The sequence below is a fragment of the Balaenoptera ricei genome, chromosome 19, assembly GCF_028023285.1.
Source record: "Balaenoptera ricei isolate mBalRic1 chromosome 19, mBalRic1.hap2, whole genome shotgun sequence".
In the NCBI taxonomy this organism is placed as follows: Eukaryota; Metazoa; Chordata; class Mammalia; order Artiodactyla; family Balaenopteridae; genus Balaenoptera; species Balaenoptera ricei.
The window spans coordinates 61,520,674-61,544,616 of NC_082657.1; the positions used below are offsets into that span (position 1 = coordinate 61,520,674).

Consider the following 23,943-nt stretch of genomic DNA (forward strand, 5'->3'; position numbering starts at 1 on the left):
TGATCTCAGAACCCCTTTACAATCTTAAAAATCACTGAGAGTCCCAAAGAGTTTGGTGTCTGTGCGTTATATCTATTATTATTCACTGTATTAGAATTTAAAACTGAGAAACATTTAGAATATTTATTTTAAAATAGCAATAATAAACCCATAACCTGGGGCTTCCCTGGTGGTGCAGTGGTTAAGAATCTGCCTGCCAATGCAGGGGACACGGGTTCGAGCCCTGGTCCGGGAAGATCCCACATGCCGCGGAGCAACTAAGCCCGTGCGCCACAACTACTGAGCCTGCGCTCTAGAGCCCACGAGCCACAACTACTGAGCCCTGTGTGCCTAGAGCCCGTGCTGCACAACAAGAGAAGCCACCGCAATGAGAAGCCCGCACACCGCAACTAAGAGCAGCCTCCGCTCGTCGCAACTAGAGAAACCCGCGCGCAGCAACGAAGACCCAACGCAGCCAAAAATAAATAAATTAAATAAATAAATTTATTTTTAAAAACCCCATAACCTACATAGTTCACTTTTAATGAAAAATAACAGTATGTTCCCAACCCCTCCCCCAAAATCAGTGAGAAGAGTAGCATTGTTTTAGCATTTTTGCAAATCTCTTTGATGTTTGTTATAATAGAAAACAATTCCATTTTTAGTCTGCTTCTGACTTTGTTGTAATATTGGTTTGGCTCAAATGAAATTTTTGGCCAACCCAATACGTTTTGATTGAAGTATAAGAAGAAAATCCACCTCACACAGATAGTTGGAGAAGGGAGGAGTATTTTGATAAGGTTCTCCAGATCACGATAGCTTTTCTTCTTTGATACTACACCAAAATTTGACAAGTGGCAGTTTCGTAAAGGTTAGTTGCAATGTGGAATCTGAAACCCTGTGAATGGACTTTTAATTCTCTGGTGCATTAAAATTCATTGGTGTAACTGGTGTCTCTGGCACTCTGAATGGATCTTTTACCCGAGGAAGGAAGGAAATCACCAAGCACCCACCGCGCCCATTCTTTCTGTTACATCATTGAATTCTTTCCCGCATTCATCCATTATTGAACTGAGCACATAAAATAACCAAATACTATATGAAGCACTGGCAAAAAGTGAAGTTGTCAAAGACCAGCTCCTGCCTTCAAAAGGAGCTATGAAATGGAAAGAGGCTGAATGGGAGTTAGACAGACCTCGGTTGAAATCCAGCTCGATCTTTCACTGTGCTGATGTTCAGAAGTAAACAGATTTGTGAAACACTCCTTAGAAAACAAAACGATTTGAGGTTCAAATAAGTTTGTGAAGCACTTCCTCCCTCATGAAGATTCTGAATGCACAATGGGAAGATAAGAACTCTTTAAGTCCTTTAGTAAAGAAACTTGTTTAACCCAGCATCTTCCAAACTTACTTGATCACGGGCTCTTTTTCACGAAATGCCTGCTGGCCTGTTGACTAAGCATGAGAGCATCAGACTTGGGTAACCAGACTTGGTTCTGGTGAGGTCTCCTAAATTGCTGGGTACCCTGGAAAATTCTCACCATCAGTGGACGCTGGGGACAGTAAGACCTGCTCTGACTGCCTTGCCCCGGGTTATGCCATTTAATTCTTAGAGCAATCTTAGAGGGGAGGGTATCATTACACCTGCTTTACAGCCGAGGAAGCAGAAGTTTAGGAAGGATAATAACTAACGAGGTTGCTCATCGGGTTTCTGGTGAAGCCAAGACTCAACCCAGATCCGGCTGGTAGACATCACCTTGCCTGATGGTCAGGGTCCCCTTGCTTGGTCTTTTGCATTGACTCACATTGCATTCTTATTTGCGTCTTGCATTTTATCTAATTTTTGGCCTCTTAGTCTTATCTCTCGGCTGGATTGCAAGCCCTTGGGGGGGTCAGGGATGGCTTCTTGGCCAGTTGATTTCTGCTCAGTGCCAGTTATGCCTTCTCTGTGGTGGGTGTTCAACGATGTGCATTAATGGAATGACTGAGCCCACACTGGGCTTCTTTTCCAGCCAAGTGCTCAACTCCTGGTGCCCCGAGTGTCCGTGCTCTGGTCTTTGGGGCAGGGGTGGACCAAAAGGCAAGCTGATTGTTTTTCTCATCCCTCTGTGAATACTGCTTAGCATTGAACCCGCCCTGTCTACACACTTAATGCTATGTCTCCCAGCTGCAACCATGCAGAAGACACAACCCAGAGACCCCGCTGTTGTCTGGTCCATGGGGAAGGGAAGACGTTCTTCTAGCACACACGGCCACAGAATAGATATGAGCCATTAGACGGGCAGCTCCATGGATACGATGCCTAAGAAAAGGGTCAATTTCTTGCTCAACCTCTTAAAGAATGTGTTTGGAAGTGTGATTTTATTAACTCGCTCGCACATATTCATTTGGTTTCTGCCATGTTCTCAGCACCATGAGTTATTCCAGAGAAGTTTAAGACCCCAGTCCATGAATCTACTCTGAATTTATTTAATCAGAGTTTCTTTGCTGTCAGGGTTTCCATAGATTTTTTTTTTTTAAAAAGAAAGCCAGAGATCTGATTCATTTTCATGAGTATTTCACGCGAACCTGCTTTCTATCAAATCATCTGTGTTTCCTAATCTACAAAAAGATGTGTGTTAATTCTTTTCTTTCTCAGAAAGTGTTTGTGAACTTTCAAGGGGAAAAAAAAACTTGGAAAAATGAATAGCAATTTCAGGAATTTCCAGAGTAAATGAGGCTTTGAGCAGAGCCTATGATCAGTGTGCATAATTCATTAAAAACAAATCACTCTGCAAAATTGGGTAAACCAACATCCTAAGACTGTCTCTGTGTGCCATGTGGCGGCCATTTAGTCCATGGCTGTTGCTAATGAAGCTCTTTATATAAATTTGAGAGTAAACAGATTTGGACAAATTTATTTGCTGGGAAAGCAGCAGCCGCTATCCCTGCCCAAATCACACAGGCCCTTAAAATGTGGTTTGGAGAAAATTATCCTTCTAGAGACGTGTGTGTGTGTGTGTGTGCGCGCGTGCGTGTGCGCATGCCCATGCGCCCTTGTGTGCATCGTGTAGAATTATTTTGCATTATTGCGAAGCTCTGGAGACAGAGACTCTATGTTTTAAATAACTAATCGCTTTCAAATAGGGGACCAATTAAGAAAACAAGAGCAGTCATAGAACCGAGCTTGTGCTATAAGAACAGGTGATAACATAGTGAACCCTGTTCTATGCCTCGTGTTTTATCATCTTCTCAGCAACCCTGTGAGATACTACAGCCCAGGCTGAGCTAGGGGAAGGGATTTGCACTTTATACATTAAGCATCTTGTAAGCAGTAGACTGAAGACTGAAGAAACTCAGGTTTTTGAGTCCAAAGTGTGTGCTTTGAGTCCAAAGTATTGCACTTTATTCATAAATCTGAAAGATTCTTTGGAAGAAAATGAAACTGAGAATGCATCTCTTATTTGCCAATTTGAATGTAAAAGGGTAATTTTGGACCCATATGTTCCAGATTAGATGTGGGCCATGCTCATATTCACCTCCAAATTGCGAGTCCTCCATTTGTCTTCTGTAGATAGGCATGGTTTTTAACGTTTTTAGTTGTTTCTGTTTTCTTTCTGTTTGTTTGTTTTGCTTCATTTAAAAATTATCCTAATAGGAGACAATCAATTTAAGTTCAGATTTATGACTCAAAATATTCCAGTGAACATAGTTCTGGATTGTTGATGGAGTTCTGCAGGAAGGAAAAACACTATCACTTTATCTACACAACGGTTCTCGTCTGGCGTTGGATAGAGTTCTGTAATGATTTCATGACTGATGTGAAAATGTCACTAGTCTTAGACATTTAAAATACATTACGGTGAGCTCTGTAAAAAGCAACAACAATGACAACAGTGAAGTTTCACCCTAAAAGCACGTTCCTATGCCTACAGATTAATTCCGGAAGTAACCCTGAGCTAAATGTTTCCAGAGGCAAAGCAAAGGATCTGTGTGGTGTGGTGACCAGGACAGCTCTTAGAAAAGTTTTTCCAACTTGTTTTGCAACCTGGGATCTTGTTATTCCTTTGTTGACTTAGCTGTTTTCACTAGATTTGAAAGTGGCCATTTCTGGCATCCCTCTCGTTCCACTCAGTATGGAAGCCAACCTCAGATACGGAAGTATCTCTTCCTAAATAGACATCCATGCTAGGCTAGGTTCACGGAGAAATGATTCGCAAGGGTGAGCCATGGCAACTCGTTATTTTCTCCCTGTGGTCTGGATTCCTGAGGAAAACTTTGACTCTTTTCTGATGCTTTTCCACCTTATTTACTTGGGGAAAAATTACAGGACACGTGAATATTCTGAACAGTTTCCAGAACAATTACACTTGCTGGTGAGTGATTCTTTCACGTTTCCACCACATAGAACACTGTGCCATCCCCCCACCAAGCTCTTTTTGGGGGAAATCAGGAAGGAAGCTCAGAGACTATGTATACTTCAACGCAGTGAATTCTATTCCAACGAGAGAAGGACCAAGGACCTCTTGACCGCCCGTGTTTGCCTCTATTTTTTTGAACCATCTTGGAGTCGGCCTGGCTGACTTTCTGTTCTCTGGTGCTTGTGGGCTGGTTGGCGTTGGCCCTGGTCAGGAGGAGAACAGAAAAATCCTCAGGGAAAGTACAGGATGTGACAGAAAACTGAGCTGGTGAATCAGGGGTGGGCTGGTCTCCATTGTGTCAAAAGTGCAAGAGTTCTAGAAGGTTGTGGGCAGGAAGTGGCATTGCTGAGTCAGAGGAGAGGACCTTGCCCCGTGAGTCAGGACCCTCGACAGACACACCTTGGGGCGCAGACGTAGATGAAGCCCCGGAGACAGCTGTGGAGGGGTTAACGGAAAAGAGAACTCGCAAGCTTGTGGAGTGTTATTGCGTCCCAAACCTCAGTGCATTCTAGGGAAAAAGATATCTTGAGATGCGGTCTTGGGCAGGTTCCCTAGGAGCAGACCCTGGAGCAAGGTTGTGTGTGGAAGGGGCTGATCCGGAAAGTTCACAGGGAAGACAGGTTGAGGAGGCGTGAGGAAGTGGGAGTGGGAAAGGAAGGAGGCCAGGCCAGGGTGAGGCTTCAGGCAAAAACCCCAGCCACCAGGGCTGGCCGCTGGGCAGCCAGTGTGCCCACAGGCGGGCAGGAGGTCAGAGGGCACGTGCGGGAGGTGCGGGGGCCAGCTCGCACTGCATCAAAAGAGCAGACTGCGTGCTTCCCAACTCCATGCTGAGCGACTGCCACGTGGGAGCATTTACACCATGGGAATCAGCAAATGCTACAACTCAGGACTTTTTTTTTGGAGAGCTACGCATTTACCAGCCTGGGTGGACCTCTGACAATGTCTGGCGCAGACACACCCAGCAGACATTTACTGAGTAGTTCCTGTGTGGCAGGCTCAGCTATAAGCATTCCTCTACACACCAGCTCTGTAGTCCTCACAACGATCCCATGGAGAAAATACTATTTATCATCCTCATTTACGAAAGAGGAGACGGAGGCACAGAGACGGCAGGTGATTTGTTAAGGACAAGTCAGCCCGTTCATAAGGGTGGAGCTGCAGCCAAAGCAGTAGAGCCCCAGAGTCTGTGCTCTTCAATATGCAATATTCAACCATGTAAAATATACAGGCTTGCGCTGCACAGAAAAGACTTTCCTTGACGATGAGAAAGCATATGTGTGGAGGTCATTCACTGCAACATGACTTGCCATTGCAAAATATTGGAAATTACCAAAATGCCCACACCTAGGAGATCCGGTTGAACAAACTACGGCCCATCCACACAGTGGAACCCTACACAGCTGTAAAGAGGAATGAGAAGGTGTGATCCGGACTGACATGGGGCGATATCCAGGGAGCGATGTTAAGGGGGAAAACAACGCTGAGTGCAAAACAGAATGCATAATGTGCCATATTTTTGCATATAATATATATTTATTTCGTATGTGTATCTCTTATGTACACACATAGATATGCATGTGTGTACAGTATGTGTGTGTGTATGTGTGTGTGTGTGTAATATTTTCCCTCCTCCAAAAGACATGCAGGATGGATAAGCCAAAAATAATTAAGGAGATTGATTACCTAGGGGGAGTGGGAACGGGTGAAGGATTAGGGGAGGAAGTGGAACTTCCAAGTATTCATTTTTTGAATCGTTTTGATTTTTGGAACTAAGGTACTGTTAATATTTTCCCTATTTAAAAGTTGAAATCCAAGAGGATGGGGGAAACGTCTGCAAGGTTGTAGGTACGCTTGCTCATGTGGGCCCTCTTTGCAACGGCGGTCCTTGGCACGAGGGATTGTCACAATTCACTCACACACGTGCCTGTGGCTCGTACTGCTCTGAGGGAAGCCCCGTCACAAAGGCTACGACACGGCCCCTGGTTGCTGAGGGCATGGGCGCTGCAACAGAGGCCAGCAATGCGCTCCTGGGATGGCCACGTGTCAAGAAAAGGTTCCCAAAGCTCAGATTTGAGGGTGCTTGGAAACAACAGGGAATCATCCAGGAGCTGGCAGCATCCAGAGATGACTCTCTCCACGTTGCAGAAGACAGCTCTTAGGGGACCCCAGGGCAGCTATGTTCCTCGGGCAAAGAGTCTGGTCATGACCCCCAAAACAGGGGTCAAGAGGTCACGGTGATGGGCTCCAGGTAAAGACCTTGGAGTTCGGCTTTTGTTCAGATCGGTGTTTGCTGTCCCCCTTTTTGTGCCAGATCCTCTCTCGTGGGGGCTGAAAGACTCGCTGGAGACGGGGCCAAGCGAGTCAGCAGATAAGAGAATGTGAACTTCCCTTCCCACTCCGAGCAGCCCAACCAGGCCGTGCATTTCATGAGAACAGCTCTCTCTTGAGGTTTGTGCTAATTCCTTTTCCCAACTGGGCTGGGAATGCCATCAGACAGCTGCACTGGTGTGGTCCAGGGTGTCTGCGTCTGTCCTGACAGCCACCGGAAAGCGCGCAAATCCACAGACACAGGGAGGACGTTTCGGAGACTGGCGGCCGTGTGAAATCAGAGCTCCGTGTTTAAGAAGAAGGGTCGCATTGCTTGGTTTTCCAGCTCATTCTCGGGACTGGTTCTGATTTCACATCGCTGGTCACAGGGGCTGAGTCACCTTCTCATCTAACGTACAGGAAAGAGCATCAGTTAGTACAGACCAGCCCTGTATGCTTGTCCTGGTTTCTTCTCTTCCAAGCTGTGTGACCTTGGAGCAGTCCATTTCCTTCTCTGAACCCCAGATGATACAATGGAAATACTGCTATCTGCCTGCATCCAGGGCTAGACCAGGTTGTCTGCTGAAAGCCCACAACCACTTACCTCTCTGATAACAGCAGCTCTGGGAATTGAACCCAGTCTTGTCCATTCAAAGCCACCAGCCTTTCCTCCCGTCCCAGAAGTCCATGAGGTAAGTGGTTAAAGGTGCAGCCTCCATTTTACTTTGCCTTTTACTGAGCACGTGACTCAATCCCTCTGCCCCTCAGTCCTCTCATCTTTAAAAAAATGGGCCAATAATAGTCCTATCTCCAGGGGTTGATGAAAGACCAAATGTGTTGAAGTCTCAGAATGGTACAAAGAATGTTGGCTGTTGTGGCCATGGTGCCTCTAGACTCACATCCGTGTGTGCTGAGCTCTTTCCTCCGATTAGCCCGAGGTCTAGGTCGGGAGAAGTAAATCCAGGGCACACACTCCACCACGTCCACGGCAGATGTCACCAGTCGCTGGCCTCACCCTTCTCCACGGTCGGGGTGGAGCCTCAGAAACCTCAGGCAGGCACGGCTAGTTGACGGCAGCTGACGTGTGAGCCTCGCCGCCGTCCACTGGTTTAGGCGAGCGTGGGCCTTTGATCTTCTGCAGGATGATCTGCTTTGCGTGGAAACTGAGGCCACCTTCGCAATCTGGAAGATATCCAGGCGCCTTTCACAGGTTCAGAAACAGGCGGCTCCCTCTGAGGCCTCCCCAAATGAGGAGAGCCTCTGTTTCGTCCTGAAGGAACAGGGTCAGACGCTGCTCCTGCTGTCTGGGGTCAGGAAGAGCCCTCTGGAGGGAAGGCAGGGGGTGTCAGTGCACAGGATGAGATGATTCAGGGAGGCCGACAGTGGACTACAAATCCCCGTTGCGCAGAGGAGGCCAAGGTTACGCAGCCAGTGAGCGGGGAGGGGCCAGGTGCCCCCCGCCCGAATGCCGGCCTCCTTACCCCGGGGGCAGCTGCAGCGCTTCCCCTTGCTCTTACAGCTGTTTAGAGTCTGTAAAGCCGCTAATCCCCGGCCATGTGTCATTCCCAGCCAGTCAATGGGCTTCGCTTCAGCTCAAAGCTGAGAGGCCTGGCTCTCCCTCTGCACACTTAGTGTCCAAATTTCTGATTTAGTGGGAGAAGCCCAGCACGGCCCCTCGGTGCTGTCTCAACCAGAGCCAGCGTAGAAGGTGCCAGAGACAAAAGGGCCTTGGGATGCATTTTCAGACGGAAGGAGAGGAGAATCTCTTTTCAGCTTCTCCAGGGAAGATCTCAGAAAGAGCTGATCTCTGCTCACCTTCCAGGTGCTGGGACACTGCTAACCTTCACCAGGTAAACCTGGAATTCTAAACCTAAGACGCAGCCAGAGAGGGGCACTCCTGCTGGGCAGAAGGTGCCGATGGAAAAACAATTTGAACCTTTTTAAGTTAAGCAAGTGGTTTATCTTTGGGTCTTAAATTCTGCAGAAAGTTCAGGATAGAAATGAGTTTCCTCCCAAACAAAGTCTGATTTACAGTTACCTTGGTGGACACTGGAAACTCAAGCCGAGCGGCCATGTCTGTGCTTTGCTCATGCGCTGGACTCAATCAGGCCTGGGTTTAAATCCCAGCTCGGCCCCTGTTATGACTTGGGCCACTTCTGTCACTCTCTGAGCCTCAGTTTCCTCATCTGGGAGATGGGTGATTTCAGACCCCCAACGCCACTCAGTTATCCCAACCAGAATCTTCTGAAAGTGAAAGGTCCCATCGGGGCATCCGACATGAAGAGGGATCCTCTCAGGCAAATCAGGGCTGTTTAGGGAATCAGCACCGGGACGAGCTCCAAGACCGTCACCTCGGGTTATGCACTCCTGTTCCAAAGTCCAGGTCCTCCTGGACACCCACTCACAACTCTGAAGTTTGTTTCTGTGGCAAGTGGCACAGAGAGGGAGGGTTGTTATCACTTCTGGAAACACAGGTGAGTCGACTCCGGAATAAAGAAATACTCCATTTTATTTCCGTGCTGCAGACGTGATGCTGGGCGCTCCCTTTGGTGAGGCTGAAGGGGAGCCGCTGTTGCCAGAGGCTTCCAGGGGGTGTTTCGAGGACCCCCTCCCGGCCCTGCCTGCTGCCCTCGCCCGAGGGGCCCTGGGACACGGGAACCATTGCCGAGCGGTGAAGGCTCACTGACGGCTGTCTTCCCTCAGGCTCTTTCCTGACGTTTCTCCATCACCATCTCTGAAGCCACCCGTCCTTTTCAGGAAAAAGAAAAAAAAACGCAGTAGTCTGACATTCCAAGAAACCCCAGAAGGAGGAATGTAGAAAATCAAATAGGCTGGTCCCCATCCAGCGGTTCCTCCGGGGAGAGAAACGATTTCGCACGCTAATGGCCCGGCCTCCGACGCTGACATTTTCTTGCAATGTACTTAAGTCCGGTTTGTTTTGCTTTCTGTCTCCACAACAATTACCAAGATTTATTTTTTATTGCTTCGGTTCACGCTGCCAGGACCACACTTCCTTTTTCTCTTTAAAGGAACAGCCATACTGAGCGGAGGGGCCTAGGAAGTGAGCATTTTCAATCGCAAAAATGAAAATAAACAAGGCTGCTTGCCTCTTCTGGAGACGGCCGGCCGCTTCCCCCACGCTCGGTGCCAGAGGGGCTTCTGGCTCTTCTCTGCTTGACACACGGGTTCACCCAGCAACTCGGCGGCAGCGCCCCGCGAGGCGGGTTGTCACAGAGAAATCATCCCCCCCCCCACCCCGCAAAGGGGCTCCTCGGAGGAACCCCGGGCGCTCAAAAGGCACTTTGTTCTCAACCGCGGGAGACTGGGCTTCTTGTGGGGTGACAGGGATGAGGTTGGGGGTGAATCTTTCTCAGAGTTGATGTGGTTTTCCGAGGTGATGGTTTGGAGCTGGGGGACTCCTGTGAGTGTCCAGGTGGTCTGGGATGGGCTTGTCTGTATCTTCCCTGCCACGCGGTGATGCGGGGCCATTCCAGCAAGGGCGGGGAGAGAACCGGCGTGTGTGCATCCCCGCTCCTCGAGGTCCTGGAGGTGCGACCCTGGGAAAGTTACTCACCCTCTCTGAGCCCCAGTTTTGTCACTGGAGGCACCTGCCTCCCTGGGCAGCTGTGAGGACCCCCTGAGACCATGGATGGAATGGGCTTGCACAGCCTGGCAGAGGTACCTGGGTAGGCTGCATAATGGCCCCATCTTGAGATGGGAGGTGATCCTGGATTATCCGGGTGGGTCCCATGTAGCAACAGGAAGGGCCTTATAAGAGGGGGGCAGGAGGTCAGAGTCTGTGACGATGGAGGTGGAGGTTGGAGGGGTGCGGGGCAACGAGCTGAGGGATGCAGGCGCCTCCAGAGCTGGAAAAGGCAAAGGAGTGATTCTCCTCTGGAGTCTCCAGAAGGAACCAGCCCTGCGACACCTTCACTTGACCCGGTGAGACCCACGTCAGATTTCTGACCTCCAGACTGTAAGAGAACACATGTGTGTTGTTTTAAGCTGAGTTTGTGGTCATTTGATACAGTAGCCCAGGAAGTGAGCACGCAGTGCTGGACCGCTGCTGTCACATCACTGACGGTGGTGATGAGCCTCTTCCCCGGGGTTGTCTCTCAGGTTCCATGTTGGCGTCCAGTGCCCTGAGGCTACATGTTTGTCTGTCCATTCATTCATTCCTGGGCACCCAGAATCTGCTGAGACTCTGCTGGGGCCGACATCTCAGGTACCCCTGCCCTTGCTCACTCTCCACCTTGGGCCCGCTCCTAACGCAGAGCCAGAGTTATCCTTCAAAACCAGGTCAGGCCACCCGGACAGGGATTTGTGTCTGTTTTGTCCTAGAGCAGCATCTGGCTCGTAGTAGGAGCTCAGTAACGCTTGATGAGTGACTAAATACGGGGGCCCTGCTTCCATCAGCTCTCTCTCAAAGGCGAATGATGGGCCTGGGGCTGCAGAAGGGGAAGGAACCTCTAGCTGCTCTGGGGTCTCTCCCTCCAGGCTCACACACACACACACACACACACACACACACACACGTGTTCACATGAATCAGAATGTGTTTGACATGGAGAGAGCAGGAGAGGTCTCTGTGTCCAAATCCCCCCCTTTTTAATAAGGGCACCAGTCATATTGGATTAGGGCTCACCCTGAAGACCTCATTTTAACTAATTACATCTGCAACAAATCTATTTCCAAATACGGTCACATTCCAAGGCACTGGGGGTTAGGACTTCATCAGACGAATATGGGTGGGGGGGACACAATTCAACCCATGACACCCTCCCTGACATGGACACCCCCTCCTTCCATCACCGCCATCACAGACGGCTCCTTCCTCTGAACTTTCTGAGCATTTTTTACATTCTTCTTTTCCTACATTTGCCATAAATTTAAACCCCATGAAGACAGGGGGTTTGGTCTTGTTTGCACACTGCCACGTCCCAGCACTCCCCAAATAGTGCCTGGTGTATAACAGGGGCTCAATAAATGTTTGCTGAGTGAATGAACAAGAGACCTGACTCCCGAATCCTTCGTTAGACTGTACGCCCAACCAGGGCAGGAACCTGGCAACTTTATCAGGGCAAACACTCAGTGAATGCTTGGGAAATGGAATCACTTTTTGGTCCAGCGGCGAAATTTCCTGTGACTCAGTAAATCACTTTAACTAATGAAGGAATAACAATCCCAGAGGAACAGAAGTTTCAACTATGCAGATTATTTCTGAGTTTTTAAAAAGTGTCTCTTCAAAGAAATAAGTCCCTGGGGACTGCTGGCTCTCCATAAAGCCTGACTTTCCACTCGCTTAAGTAGCTCATTTTGGCCCTGAGACAAGATCCAGTTGGTGGTTTTTAATAAATAATGTTTTCTGTGTTACAAAAGCAAAATTGAGAAAATTTACAGAAGTAGAAGGAATTAAGAAAAAATAACCCATCAGCCACAGACAACCAGATTGTTAATATGCCACTGTATTTCTTTCTAGTCTTTTTTTATATGTCTATTTTTATGTGGTGATAAACAAATTTAAGTGCAATTGGGTTGCTGCTTCAATTAAACAAAATCCATCTTGAAAATATCCTCCAGTTTCCACACAATTCGAAAACCCCAGAGGCGAGAGTCTGGATGGGGCTGGAGGGAGGGGGTGGGGAGGGGCTGAGAGCTTGGGTCTGGGGTGGGAGCGACAGGGCGCAGCTGGTCCTGGGCAACGTTGTTCCCGGAATCCCAGTCCTTGAATGCCCACGTGGACGGCACTATTGAGATGGATGTAAAACAAGGACAAACACAGCGCCATAAAACCCATTTCCTGGCCTGGGCTCCCAGTTCATCTGCAACTTGCACTTTTCCAATTACAAGGCCCTTCTGGAGCACGGGTGGGAAAGTGCGGCCACTTCCCACCGAGTGAGCGGCTCCAGGTCGGCTCGGATCCGGGACAAGGCCGTGGGTATTTTGGAGGGGAAATGATACATCCCCACGGCCGAAAGCAATGGGGCCGATTCAGGCTTTGTGGTGGCCGCTGATGTCATTTCAGAGAAAGAGCTAAAAAGCTGCTTTGTTTTTCAGACAGTGTTTCTGAAATTGTCTTCTTTAAAAAAAAAAAAATTCTGATTTTATCCCAATGTGGATGTTCCAAACCCCAAACCTCTAATCCAGGCCTGCTTGAAGATCCCTGCCCTGGGCCGGTGCGGGCGCCAGTGGGAAACGCAGAGGTCACCCAGTTCAGTCTACCGCAGAGCTCGCTGCCGGGACCCTCGTTTGCTGCTGGCCTGCTGGGGGGCCCGCGAATGGGTGGAGGGCGGGGAGGCCAGAGAGAGAGGGACATGCGTCTTCTCGCAGGCCGCCGTGGCTATCCAAGAATGCCACAGCGTGTCTTCCAAAGTTCTGCCTTCCGAGGGTGTGGGGGAGGCTCACCCTTGGCTGACACGCTGGGAACGTTGTCGGGCTGGCACTCGAAGCCGGATGAAGAGGAGAGCGGGACAGGAGAGACCAAGGAAAGGCCCCGCCTGCACGGCTGGAGGGTGGAAGGGGTTAAAACAGGCCTCCTCCCAGCCTGAGCGCCCCCTCCTTGACCCCCTCTGGTCTGCCCAGTCTCCCACGCAGGAAAGGACCAGCACGGCCCCTCCTCGCAGTCCCGGAATGTGACATTGCTGTCTGGCGGGTGCAGTATGGTTGACCACTAACTGCCAGGTCAAAATTGTGCTGGGCTGCCCAGTCCTGAGGCCCTACTGTGTGGCTAAGTTCAGCTCCAGGGCCGTCCTATGTGCCATCTCAGTCGATCCTCACGGCAACGCTGTGGGGGCTCCACTTTACAGATGGAGAGACCGGTGCTCAAAGAGGGAAAGGCCACCCCATGGGAAACAGCAGAGCTGGGATTCACGCCTGGGGCTGATGGCTTTTCCTTAATTCCTGAACCGCACTGCCTTTAAGTAAAGGATGCCATGGGGGTTGATATGCCCAAAGATATGCTGACAGCCTGACGTCTGGTAGCAGTAAGCGGGACCTTATTTGGAAAAAGGGTCTTTGCAGATGTGATCAAGAATCTTGAGATGACAAGCGTCCTTATGAGAGACAGGAGGGGAGGTGACACAGGCACAGGGAAGAAGGCTGTGCAGAGACGCAGGCAGGGATTCGGTTCTCCACATTTCTGCTTCTCCCAGGAATGCTCAGAGGCTGCCTTACAACGCTCACTCTACTGATGGAAACCCCGAGGCCCTCAGAAATTCGGAGGCTCATACCAGGCAGGGGCTGTGTGCCCGTTACGAACGCTAGCTGCGTGACAAGCCGCCCCCAACAGTAATATACTAACGCAACAACAGTCCCGTCAGCAGCTCAGTCAGGGTCTCTCACGCGGGTGCCCCTAGACGGGGGCTGGTTGGGGTCGCCTCGTGGGTTCAGCACACCCTTCTCTCTCTGACTGTCCCCCAACCCCCCCCCCCCCATTGTGTCCCCCCCGGCCCGGCCACCCCCGACCCTCCCCCCAGCTACATGTTGGCCATAGAGTGACTGGCCATCTGGGCATCTTACGTGCCCGTCAAAGAGTCCCGAAGTGTCCCAAGACAGACCAGCAGAGGCTGCCCGGCCTTTTCTAACACACCTGGGGAGTCACACAGAGCCATGTCTGCCCTGTGCTCTTCAGGATGCAGCACCCCCTAGACAAAGACCACCACAGAAAGCCTGGCAGGTTTCAAGTCCTCCCTGACTCGGCGGCCAATCCCGGCCCCTCCGGCTCTCCCACGCTGGCCCTCTGGACCCTCTCCTCCTCTGTGTCTCCCTCCTCTGCTCTCCAGCCCTCCGCCGCAGGGGTTCGCATCATGCCCCGAGAATGCCAGTGAGGACGTTCCCACCCGGGAGCGGGGCCAGCTTGTTTGGCTTCAGCGGCCCTGGCTCCACAGGGGTCTCGTGCCCTCACACCCCCAGTCCTCCTCGGCCATGTGAACACAACTGCATCCCACGGAAATACCTGTGATGGTGTTTGGACAAATACCCGGGATCTGAGCTCTTCCTGTGACACGGCCACAGAGCTGTCAAACTTCTGAAGCAATACTTTTATAACTGAAGTGTATTTTGGGTGCTGGAAATGTAAACTTCAGTGCTTGAGCAGGTGTGGCCGTGGACTCGGCCCTAATGGGACAAAATGCACAGTCTGTGGATTTCTACCACAGGTTTATATTTTTAACAGTTACAACCAATAAACATTAGCTCCAACATCAACATAAGAAAAGGAAGACCATAAATCCTTCCTTTCTAGTAGTAAAGGGAACGGAGTCCCAGACCATAACGCTCGCTGTCATATTTTAATAGCAACTGTTCACAGACTGCTTGCCCCGTGCCAGATTCTGTACTAAGCTCTTTGCATTTATCGTCTCATTGGGTCCTTAAACAACCCTATTATTATTATTATTCCCATTTTACAGAGAGGGAAATTGACGCTTAGAGATGGTTAGTCGCTTGCTCAAGGTCATATGTTAGCAAAGGGCAGAGCCAGGGAACGAACATCCGTGTCACTAAATGAATACTGCATTCATATCCCTGTCACTGAAGCTGTTTTGTAAGGGGCCAGAGTATTTCAAAATCTACACATGGGCATTTACTGAAGTATCTGATTGGAATGCTTCGCCTTTGAACAAATTGATTGTCACGTGAAACTTGGAGGTACTGGGGCTGAGGGGGTTTGATGAAATTGGGAGCTAGTAGATGACTTTGTCCTGGAGCTCAGCCCTAGACCAGGGACAAGTGAGGTATTGTCTTAGGGGATTCCTTAGGCACAGGGGAAGCAAGAAAAGGCAGTGCTCCTTTTGTGGAGATAGATTCTGAACAGGAAACAATAGAGAAGACCAATGACCCCCAAAGCTGGTTCTTTGAGAAGATCAATACAAATAATAAACATCAGATAAACAACAAGGTCCTACTGTATAGCACAGGGAACTATATTCAATATCCTATGATAAACCATAATGGAAAATAATATGAAAAAGAATATATATGTATATATTTATGTATATGTACAGTCACTTTGCTCTACTGCAGAAATTAACACAACATAGTAAATCAACTATACTTCAATAAAATTTTTTAAAAAGCAATGTCAAACTAAATAAAAAACAAAACTCAAGTACAAAAAAAAAAAGGATAAACATCTAGCCAAGCTGAGCATGAAACGGAGAAAAGACACGAATCACCAGTATTAGAAATGAGAGTATTGACACCACTACAGATCTTACAGACAACTTGGAAAAAGTGGACAAATTGCTTGAAAGACACAAACTACCAAAGCTAACTCTAAAAGAAACAGATGACTAGATAGATAAGAGTATTCTCTATTAATAAAATTATATTCGTAGTTAGAAACCTTCCCACAGAGAATACTCTAGGCCCACAGGGCTTCACTGGTGAATTCTGTCAAACATATAAGTTGAATAATTATTCCAATTTAACCCAAACTTTTCTTAAAAAGCAAAAAAGACTCATTTAATAAATCAGCATTATTACCCTGGTACCAAATCCAGACAAATTTTAAGAGAACTACAGACCGATATTCTTCACGAACATGGAAGCAAAAATGCTAAACAAAATTTAGGAAATCAAATCCAGTGATATATAAAAAGGAGAATGCATTGTGACTAAGTGAGCTTTGTCCCACGAAGGCAAGATTAATTGATTAGAAAGTCAATGTAATTCATCATATTAACAAACTAAAACAGAAAATCATACGATCATCTCAATAAAGATAGGGAAAACGTCTGACAAAATCTAACACCCACTCCGGATTAAAAAAAAAAAAAAACTCTCAGAAAACAATGACTAGAAGGAAACTTTCTTCCCTTGAAAAATATAAAATATCACAACCTCACCATACACCAAAGTTAACTCAAAATGGATCATAGATCTAAACATAAAACCTAAAACTATAAAACTTCTGGAATAAAAGGATAAAACATTTGTGACCATATGTTAGGCAAAGATCTCTTAGACTCGTCATAATCTATAGCTTTTACATACACGTGATCTGTGCATGAACAGTGAGAAATTTTGAATTGCATTAAAATGCAAAACTTCTGCTTTCAAAAGACTCTATTAAGAGAACTGAAAAACAAACTCTATCGTGAGAGAAAATATTTGAAAATCATAGATCTGATAAAGGACTTTTATTCAGAATATATAAAGAACTCTCAAAACTCAATCATAAGCAAACAAACAACCTGGTGGAAAAATGGGCAAAAGATTGGAACAGGCACCTCACCAGAGAAGATCTATGGGCGGCCAAGAACCACATGAAAAGACGCTCTGCATCATTAGCCATTTGGGAACTGCACATAAAAGCCACAGTGAGGTACCACTGCATACCTGGGAAGACAGCCACATTGCAGATGGACCACACCTGTGCGGGGTCTTCCTCAGCTCGTTGCTGGTGAAACCTGGTGGAGTTTCTGGAGGTAAAAGCCACGAAACCGTGGACGGGCCCTAAGCCTGCCGCCCTGGGAGTTTCTCATGCTCACAGCAGCCCACACTCAGCCTCCAGCAACTTGTCATTTGAACAAAATGTTCCTCCCAGTTTACAGCTCCTGCAGCTCCTGTTGCAAGGAAGTACATTGTACTTACCACCTTCTGATGGTTTGCCCTTTGACCCCAGTTCTCTGACGTGTCCGAGAAAAGCCATCGATCTTCAGGTTGTTCAGGATTTTTCTTGTGGTAAGAATGGGAGTGATGCCGATCTTTTTACATGTCAGGGCTGAAAATGAAAGTCAGGACAACCACTTTGGAGAACAGTTCGGCAATTTCTTAAAAAGTTAAACATACACCTGCCATATGATGTGGCCATTCCACTCTTAGGTATGTATCCAAGAGAAATGAAGGCAAATGTAGGTAGCAGTTTTGTTTATAATAACCTCAAACTGGAAACAACTAAAATGACCATCAACGCATGAATGGATAAGCAGAATTGTGTTATATCCATATAAGGGAATATTACTCAGCCATAAGAACAGAAAAAACTATTGATCCATGCTACTGTACATCAAATATAATTAAATAATTTAAAAATAATTTAAGAAATTAAAATAATTTAAAAAATAATTAGAAAAAAACTATTGAAACATGCTACAACATAGATGAATCTCGAAAGAACTGCCAAATGAAAGAAGCTACGCAAAAAAGAGTACATAGTTTACGATCAGATACATACAATTCTAGACATCTATAGGGACAGGAGGCAGATGGGTCACTGCCAGGGGACGAAGGCACTGCTGGGTGGAAGCAGGAGGGAGGGATGGTACAGGGGCATGAGGAACATTTAGGGGATGATCGTGGTGATGGCTGCACAAGCACGTACACATGCCAAGACTTACTGAATGGCTCACTTTAAACATGTGCAATTTATTCCATACCAATTATACCTCGATTAAGCTCTTTAAAAAAAGAGTCTGAACAAAGAAATATTGCCCACTTAGAGATGTTTTTCTTTTCTAAGAGGGAGGGACATTAGAAACTGAATCTAATCTAGACATTAGAGATTTTCAGCTGTGATTCTTGAAGCCTGAGGCAGAATATGATTTGCAAAGACGGCCACCACCGTGTCTCATGCCCAGGTGCTCTTACACGTGACCTGCCTCTATAATGCTGTCCCCTCCCCTTGAACCTGGTGACCTTGTGACCACCAGTAGAAAGGAGTGGAGGAAACACTGCATGATGTCCGAGGCTAGGTCACAATAGGCCATGCAGCCTCCACCTGGTTCTCTGGAAACTTTTCTTAGGGGAAACTGGCCACCAAATAAGAATTCTGAGCACACAGAGACCCCCATGCTGGAGAGGTCATGCATGGGCACTCTGGGCGACAGTCCCAGCTGAGGGCGCAGCCAACGGCCACCATCGACTACCAGCCATGTGAATGGAAGACCTGGGATGTCCAGGCCAGGGGAGCCATCAGCTGCCTGCAGCCCAAGCTGACACCTGGCTGCACCCACACGGGAGACCGCGGGGGTAACTGCCCAGCTGAGCCGCTAAATGCCTGATCTGCAAAATCGTGAACAAAATAAAAGGGCTTTTGTTTGACACCAGTTTGTTCTGGGGTAGTTTGTTACACAGCAATAGTGGCGAGACTGGACCCTGTCAGGGATCACCGTACAGCAGGCAGAGGGCATAGGACCTAAGGGGTGGGGGCTCTGGGACATTTGCTCAGATAAGGATGACTTTGATTGGTTGAGGAAAAGGTCCTCTGATCCAGCCCAAGCCCTTCACCTTGGAGATCAGGCTGCAGAGGCAGGGACAGAATAAAACTAAGTTAGGACAGTTTATATGGCTAGTAAGCGGATGTGCTGGTTCTCACACTTGAACCTTACAACTCCGAGTCCAGGGCTCCGGCCTCAGCACTTCACCCACCCACTGGGCCATGGGTTAACCCCCAGGTCGGTACGGTACTCTTTTAATGGACCCACTATCATCTCAATAATATAGACTTTAAAAGTAAATGCAAGTTGTCGATCTTCCAAAAGCAAATCTATTTATTAGAGTAGCGTCATCAGCCCTTGTATTTATGAACTTTCAATGCTGATTTGAGAGATCTGCTTTTAATCCGGCAGATTACTCCCATGTGTGTGTAATGTGTGACTATAACTTTGTTTTTAAAACATTACCTAGGGAAGCACGTCCTTAAGAAAGTTGTAGAAAGAACACAGCGCTCTCGCCCACATATCTTTCCTTCCAGTCTCCACCTATGCAGTGCTGGCAGCTCCTTTGAGCATCTGCTGTGTTACCTGTTCCCTTCTTCCCCTGTAACGCCAGGGACTTCGGCAGGCCAGTAAGCCACAGTCGGGAACGCATTCAGAGACCATTAGTACAGGAAGCACGGTGAGATCCAAAGAAACCATGAACCAGTGAGTTGGAAAACACTCCCTGAAAGGCCTTTTCAGCCTGTTTCTTTCAGCAGGAGTTTGTTTTTGGATTAAAGAAGTTTATTCAGGTATTCACAAATACCCAGGCCCTGCACCAGCTGGAGAGTGGAAACCTGTCCGGCATGATCAATTGCCGTGCAGGAGACTGGCATGTTCCGACTGGGGAACAGGCGGATGAAAGCGGCGTAATTAGGTGACACGCCTTCAAAGGAGATGAAAGGCCCAAAACATCCTCAAAAACGTAGGCAAAAATATACCCTGAAATCACTACTTTCTTTATTTTGGATGTAGCAGTTCCAATTAAAGGCTGGGTGTCAACGGCATGGAATGTAGCAGTCTTGCACTGGGGTTCTTTCATTCTTTCCTTGCTGGGGGAAGAAAAATGATGAAGTGTCATTCCTATATTTCCTCCACTCCATTGGCAAGTGGTGTAAATTCCTCCCTCCTTAAAGGAACCTTAGACTAAGTTGACGCTTTCATGGCCTTCCACTCGGGGAGGAGAGGGGACAAGAGGACCAGGGGCTAATGGCACAAGTATCTGACAGCCCCCACCCCGTCCGTCAAATTTTTCTCTGAGTTTTCTGAATGGCTCATTTGTATTCTCAACTCCTTTGCTTAAAAAACAGGGTCTTTTCTCTGCTTATACTGCTAAGAAAACACACAAAGTTCCATAAGCTTCTTGCAAGCTCCTTTTCCTTAGACAATTCTTATTCTCTGATTTTGTTAAATGCAGGAGATTGGCAGGTTGTGGTGATGAGGGAGTTCTGTAGCTGGGGGATCGATCCATCTATTCCCCTCCGCTGTTCATTTTCAGATGAGAAGATGGAGCCCCGGTGAGGTTGGGTGTCTTACTCTAAGCAGTGGGACTAGAGCCAAAACAGAAATTTGGGGGATTTCGATCCCCATGTGAGTGCTTTCCCTAGTGTTCAATAGTGCTGAATAGTGTTCAAGCTATTCCTTTTCCAATTGCCTGTATTTTTAATCCTTTAATGGTCACACTCTGACTGCGTTTGCAGCACTCATTAACACATATTTAAATAATTATGGAAAAATCCGCGTTTTATGCATCCTTAAGCACTTTGCCCTCTGGGTTTCTGCAGCTGGATCCGACGGAGCTTCAGCCATTTGGCACACTGTAATCAGCGCTCCGCCGGCCTCTTCTGCCCTGCCCGTGTGGTCTTGAAGCAGCCGCAGCACACCTGCCTTATTGAGCCCCGGGTCTCCAAGATGCTCGCACAAACACTTGGCTTTTTCTTTTTTTTTTTTTTTTTTTTTTTTTTAATGTCTGAAACATTTATATTAACATATTTCCATACATATTTCCATACAAGTACAAATATAAGATTTTTAGAAATTTCATGTAATGTCTGAAACATTTATATTAACATATTTCCATACATATTTCCATACAAATACAAATATGATTTTTAGAAATTTCATGTAATGTCTGAAACATTTATATTAACATATTTCCATACATATTTCCATACAAATACAAATATAAGATTTTTAGAAATTTCATGTAATGTCTGAAACATTTATATTAACATGTTTCCATACAAATAACCCAATGAAAGTTTAGTATTAGTTGTTTGTTTTTTTATACTGCAGGTTCTTATTAGGCATCAGTTTTATACACATCAGTGTATACATGTCAATCCCAATCGCCCAATTCAGCACACCACCATCCCCACCTCACCGCAGTTTTCCCCCCTTGGTGTCCATATGTCCATTCTCTACATCTGTGTCTCAACTTCTGCCCTGCAAACTGGCTCATCTGTACCATTTTTCTAGGTTCCGCATACATGCATTAATAGACGATATTTGTTTTTCTCTTTCTGACTTACTTCACTCTGTATGACAGTCTCTAGATCCATCCACGTCTCAACAAATGACTCAATTTCGTTCCTTTTTATGGCTGAGTAATATTCCATTGTATATATGTACCACATCTTCTTTATCCATTCGTCTGTTGATGGGCATTTAGGTTGCTTCCATGACCTGGCTATTGTAAATAGTGCTGCAATGAACATTCGGGTGCATGTGTCTTTTTGAATTACGGTTTTCTCTGGGTATATGCCCAGTAGTGGGATTGCTGGGTCATATGGTAATTCTATTTTTAGTTTTTTAAGGAACCTCCATATTGTTCTCCATAGTGGCTGTATCAATTTACATTCCCACCAACAGTGCAAGAGGGTTCCCTTTTCACCACACCCTCTCCAGCATTTGTTGTTTGTAGATTTTCTGATGATGCCCATTCTAACAGGAGTGAGGTGATACCTCATTGTAGTTTTGATTTGCATTTCTCTAATAATTAGTGATGTTGAGCATCTTTTCATGTGCTTCGTGGCCATCTGTATGTCTTCTTTGGAGAAATGTCTATTTAGGTCTTCTGCCCATTTTTGGATTGGGGTGTTTGTTTCTTTGATATTGAGCTGAATGAGCTGTTTATATATTTTGGAGATTAATCCTTTGTCCGTTGATTCATTTGCAAATATTTTCTCCCATTCTGAGGGTTGTCTTTTCGTCTTGTTTATGGTTTCCTTTGCTGTGCAAAAGCTTTGAAGTTTCATTAGGTCCCATTTGTTTATTTTTGTTTTTATTTCCATTACTCTAGGAGGTGGATCAAAAAAGATCTTGCTGTGATTTATGTCAAAGAGTGTTCTTCCTATGTTTTCCTCTAAGAGTTTTATAGTGTCCAGTCTTATATTTAGGTCTCTAATCCATTTTGAGTTTATTTTTGTGTATGGTGTTAGGGAGTATTCTAATTTCATTCTTTTACATGTAGCTGTCCAGTTTTCCCAGCACCACTTATTGAAGAGACTGTCTTTTCTCCATTGTATATCTTTGCCTCCTTTGTCATAGATTAGTTGACCATAGGTGCGTGGGTTAATCTCTGGGCTTTCTATCTTGTTCCATTGATCTATGTTTCTGTTTTTGTGCCAGTACCATATTGTCTTGATTACTGTAGCTTTGTAGTATAGTCTGAAGTCAGGGAGTCTGATTCCTCCAGCTCCATTTTTTTGCCTCAAGACTGCTTTGGCTATTCGGGGTCTTTTGTGTCTCCATACAAATTTTAAGATGATTTGTTCTAGCTCCGTAAAAAATGCCATTGGTAATTTGATAGGGATTGCATTGAATCTGTAGATTGCTTTGGGTAGTATACTCATTTTCACAATGTTGATTCTTCCAATCCAAGAACATGGTATATCTCTCCATCTGTTGGTATCATCTTTAATTTCTTTCATCAGTGTCTTATAGTTTTCTGCATACAGGTCTTTTGTCTCCCTAGGTAGGTTTATTCCTAGGTATTTTATTCTTTTTGTTGCAATGGTAAATGGGAGTGTTTCCATAATTTCTCTTTCAGATTTTTCATCATTAGTGTATAGGAATGCAAGAGATTTCTGTGCATTAATTTTGTATCCTGCAACTTTACCATATTCATTAATTAGCTCTAGCAGTTTTCTGGTGGCAGTTTTAGGATTCTCTATGTATAGTATCATGTCATCCGCAAACAGTGACAGTTTTACTTCTTCTTTTCCAATTTGTATTCCTTTTATTTCTTTTTCTTCTCTGATTGCCGTGGCTAGGACTTCCAAAACTATGTTGAATAATAGTGGTGAGAGTGGACATCCTTGTCTCGTTCCTGATCTTAGAGGAAATGCTTTCAGTTTTTCACCATTGAGAATGATGTTTGCTGTGGGTTTGTCATATATGGCCTTTATTATGTTGAGGTAGGTTCCCTCTATGCCCACTTTCTGGAGAGTTTTTATCAGAAATGGGTGTTGAATTTTGTCAAAAGCTTTTTCTGCATCTATTGAGATGATCATATGGTTTTTATTCCTCAATTTGTTAATATGGTGTATCACATTGATTGATTTGCGTATATTGAAGAATCCTTGCATCCCTGGGATAAATCCCACTTGATCGTGGTGTATGATCCTTTTAATGTGTTGTTGGATTCTGTTTGCTAGTATTTTGTTGAGGATTTTTGCATCTATATTCATCAGTGATATTGGTCTGTAATTTTCTTTTTTTGTAGTGTCTTTGTCTGGTTTTGGTATCAGGGTGATGGTGGCCTCATAGAATGAGTTTGGGAGTGTTCCTTCCTCTGCAATTTTTTGGAAGAGTTTGAGAAGGATGGGTGTTAGCTCTTCTCTAAATGTTTGATAGAATTCACCTGTGAAGCCATCTGGTCCTGGACTTTTGTTTGTTGGAAGATTTTTAATCACAGTTTCAATTTCATTACTTGTGATTGGTCTGTTCATATTTTCTATTTCTTCCTGGTTCAGTCTTGGAAGGTTATACCTTTCTAAGAATTTGTCCATTTCTTCCAGGTTGTCCATTTTATTGGCATAAAGTTGCTTGTAGTAGTCT

The 23,943-nt window shown here is 46.2% G+C and overlaps 1 long non-coding RNA gene across 1 annotated transcript in view; it reads right to left on the reverse strand.

Moving 5' to 3' along the window:
* The window catches only part of LOC132353159 (uncharacterized), a 48,994-nt gene that overhangs the window by 16,981 nt on the left and 8,070 nt on the right, over positions 1 to 23,943 (reverse strand). The window contains exon 2 of the long non-coding RNA XR_009498967.1: positions 17,279 to 17,408. This is a non-coding gene — a long non-coding RNA (uncharacterized LOC132353159). The remainder of the gene's footprint in view (positions 1 to 17,278; positions 17,409 to 23,943) is intronic.